Here is a 4,620-nt window from a genome sequence, read left to right on the forward strand (position 1 = left end):
ATTAGTGAATATGGACAGTTGTGATTGGAAAAAGATAAAAGTCAACATTATTGGAACAACCAGTAAAATTTAGCATACTGGATTGAAATGGATGCCATTTTAATTCCCCATTAGCTTTTTAAAAGAATAAATGATAATGTAATACTAAACTGCTTTTAGTAAAGTAGCCTCTTGAAAAACTTTGCTCTGTTTAAAACAGGATTGAAACATAATGCTAAGGACATCTGTATTTTTTTTCTAAATAAACCACTATAAATGATAGTTTCTTAAGGCCATCTTCCATTCATTGATAAGTTAGAAAAGGAACATCATTAGGCAATCCTTTTCTTTAGAGTTTGTGTGTGTGAGTATGTCTTCTAAAATTAAAGATAGATTTATATTTTGAAGGAGGAATCAACTAAAACAAAATAGATTAAGAATCTAGTAGTTGCTTCTTTTGCAAACATTCAGGGAAATATAGACTCACAAATAATATTGTTGTGTATAGTTTTGTAAATTCCTACATTTTCTTTGCTTTGTTTTTGAAACAAACAATGTTTTAATAAATTGGATATTATCTTATAAAATGTCAGAAAAATCATGCCAAAACTTCATTTTACTGACAATAGAAATAAGCCTCTGCATTGAAAAAAAATATTGATTTGCTTATATGGCTCTCTTCATTGCTTTTATAGTAGATGCAGATGTTTCAAGCATCTGTCAGTGACGCACCTCAGCATTGCCAACTGTTTCCTTTATGGGTATATGCAGAACGTATAGTTGCATTAATAATGTTTTCACTGATTTGACAGGAATGTGCTGTTTTCCTCCTTTGGATTATAGGTACCAGCACTTAAACTGGTCAGTTGCCTGAGGTTGTTAGAGATTACTTGGTCCAGACCTTTGAAAAATTGTAGATCTGTACTATTGATACAGCTTTCTGAACCAAATATCATCAATCTGATGAGTTTCTGGGAGTTTGCAAGCCTTATGCCAGGCATCTTTCTAGAGGAAAAACATCTCTGAAGGCATCTACTGCCTGAACACTCATAAAAAGCTTGCAGGCATGGTTGAAAGGGAACAGTCTCCATTCTCATTTTGTACATTCCAGTGGAATGGAATCAGTCATGAAGAATGATGCTCTGCTTCTTTCTTGACTCGCCTCTCATTTTTTGTTATCTTGTGGCATCATGTTGTTTACAAGAAACCAGGCATTTGCTTTGTTTGCTTTTCACAGTGAAAGAAACAATGTATGAAGTGCAGAGCATAAGGCAGTTGTAACCCAGAGCACAACCTGCCTGTGAGGACAGTGCAGCATGCTAGGGATGAATGCTGAGAGCAAAAAAGAAGGATTTGAAAAGTGAACTTTTTCTGAGAATAGACTTGGTCACTCAAAACAAATTGCTAGCTTGCCTTCAGGTAAGAAAGCATACCTGCCAATCCCACTGTAGCCAATTTACTGCTGCTACTTTAATAAGTTCAATATTGTAGACTCAACATCTCTTGGCAACCTGAAATCCACAGGTTTTTCATCCTCTGGCATAGAACACTGAAGGCGGCTGAGACTCATTACTGATGTTGGAGAAGAGTCTGAAAGGAATGTCACTTGTCAGGTGCTATCCATTCTCTTTGAGATTTTATGTCCAGCACTAAATGGCTTGTTGCATTTCCTGTGCCTTTGACATTGATGAAAAATTCAATGGGATTCAGTGTCATGTGATTTAAAGATTCATCCCTTCCATTTCTTATACCCATATACAAACTAAGAAGAATAAATTCAGGTGCAAAAAGAAGAGGAAAAAATCCTCTGCAGGCTTGTTCTAACTATGATGGCAAGAACTTTGTTGAGGCTACACAACTGGAGATATCAGAAAGTGATTAATATGAAAGAATTTCTTTCACAAAGGAATATACACATAATTTAAATAATATCACATAAATAAAACATGTTTATGGATATTTGGAACATTATTGTTGTTCCAAATAAGGACATCCAGTGTTATAAATTCACTCCATTTTCAATCAGATGAGGAGTAACCTACAGTCTGGTTCCCACACTGAAACTAGACAACTTTTAAATGTTAGTAAATATTTAAATATTTAAAATAACTCTTAACCAGTGGTGGGATTCAGCCGGTTCACACCTCTTCGACACAACCGGTAGCTAATTTTTTTGTTGCCCAGCCCAGAATGGACTTCCGGAAGTAGCATCCACACAGAGAACCCGTTGTTCACATATTTGAATCCCACCACTGCTCTTAACTATTAGTAAAATAACAAAATGCTTAAATGAGGAGCCTTATTGAACTGCTTGAGAACCAGTTTGATGTAATGGTTAAATCAAATAGGAGACCCTGAGGTGTGTTACTGCCTTAGGCACAAAGATACCCTGCAAGGTAACATTAGCCCAGTCACTTTCTCTCAGCCTTAGAAAGGAGGCAATAGCAAACTACTTCTGAAAAACTTTGCCAAGGAAAGTACAAGTACTTATCCAGGCAGTCTGCAAAAATTGGACACAACTGAACGGAAGAACATAAAAATGAAGTGCTTGAAGAGTACACAATATGAGCCAGGTATTTTTTCAGAAGTGGGACATAAATACATTAAATGAAACTAGTAACATCTGTGGAAGCCTGTTGCCCCGAAACCTCAAGAGCAGAAATTAGAACTATTGAATCTGCAAAAATCTGGACAACTAGTAGATGGTAGCAAAAAATAGTCTTTGTTGCTATGTGATACCTCATCAGAAATTGGCTTTAATATGGAAATTATAGCACTTATAATATTTCCCCTTCTTACAACAAAAAACAATGATTCTTACTACAAAAAGAATAATATCAGATATTTCCTTGTGATTGCTTTGAAAGGTAATAACTAAAGTAAAAAAAAAAGAATCCAGTTACTCAATTAAATATACATTAATAAGGAAACCAGGCCACCAAAGAACACCATCCAGAGTATAGTAAAACTCAAAGGAGCAGTGCAAGATCAAAAGATGTGGAGAAACCCAGCCCATAGAATTTCTAAGAGTCGGATATGACCAAATGGATAATCATCTTCGGTGTGGTCGTCGTCATCATCATCATCATCATCATCATCATCATCATATCACATTAATAGCTAAAAATCCAAAAAGATACAATGATAATTAGTTTCTCTTAAATATATTTTCTAAAATCTTGGATTCACAGGCTTTGGATCACAGTTTTATTTTTTTGTAAATTTATATCTTACAGTTAGTTTAGACTGTAATTCCACAGTAATTTCTTGAATACTGGCACAATTTTTTGTTTACAAACAATAAAACAAAATAACTCCTAAACTTTCAACATTCCTATTGTACTTTTAAGAACTTAAAAGAATACTCAGATTATATCCTCTCACCACAGAAATTACTGTGTTACTTCAGCAACTCAAGCCTTAGTAACTGGAAAGAACAAAGTGTGGTCCAGTCTTTTAAAAAATGTTACATTTTCCATGAAATCATAAAATGATTATGAATACTAGAGAACAGAAAGACTTTGAATTTTAGGCATATCTTTACTGACATTCAATAGTTCTCTGGGTTTTTACAGTTCAGATATGCTTGGCCAAAACTCTAAATTTACCCCATAACTAATTATGCGATTCAAATAGACTTCTTCAAAAGATTTTCAAGTCAGGATCTATTAAATATATTGTCTTTATATTTACTGTATGAGTTTTAAATTAGCCATATTAATTTGGGGTTTTTTGAAACCACAATTAAGCACTTCAAACTTCCATTAACATAAAATAAAATATAAACAAATAAATGAAAGTTATTTTAATGTAGAAAATGCTTTAAAATGCTTAAATGGACTTGAATACAATTCTTAGAGCACACCACAAGGATGTTATGAAATCGAGGGGAATAATTATTTCCCCTTAAAAGCAGACCTCAAAGTATTTAGAAGGGGAGACCCAGATGATTTGTTCTGAGTTATCTAACTGAAAGAATGGTGAAAAATTCAGCACGTTATCATTTTATTGTTCTCAAATGAAAAAAGTCAGGAAAAAGGTGGTTTCTTTCTGAATACAGGTTTATTGCTTGCTAACACTCTCTAAAGAATCTAAACTAACAATGGTCAAAGCAAATGGCAGTAGTTAAGAGTCAATGGAATTCAAGGTGGGCTGGACTTAGATCTCTTGGGGGCGTGAAAGGACTTGAGACTGATAGTGTGTTTGACCCCTCCCTCAGGCTCAACCTAATCATCTCTTACAGATGTTTATTCTGTAAAATGCATGGTTACATTAATTAAAAAAATCCCATTATGAATTAAAGATCCATGTTATACAGATTTATTTTATGTACAATTGTTATTAGGTGAACAGTATGATTCAGTTTCTTGGAATGTGGCAAATATTGTTTTATTGTTTGTAAAATTTATCACCCTCAATTGCATTGATCATTCCATGCATAATAATGGAATGATTTGACATTCTTCATGATGGAATGGTTATGAAGTTGTCAGATTTTGCTGAAATAGATTAATTAACTTCTTTGACTAGAGAAAATGTATTTATTGCTGAATGAAGCCTCTTAGGGATTTTTTGCATAAAATTGAAAAAAAATGCACATGTGACATAGTTTTGATGATTAAACACAATAGATTATAGAAA

This window comes from Protobothrops mucrosquamatus, unplaced genomic scaffold, assembly GCF_001527695.2.
Source record: "Protobothrops mucrosquamatus isolate PMUCROS unplaced genomic scaffold, P.Mucros_1.0 scaffold174, whole genome shotgun sequence".
Lineage (NCBI taxonomy): Eukaryota > Metazoa > Chordata > Lepidosauria > Squamata > Viperidae > Protobothrops > Protobothrops mucrosquamatus.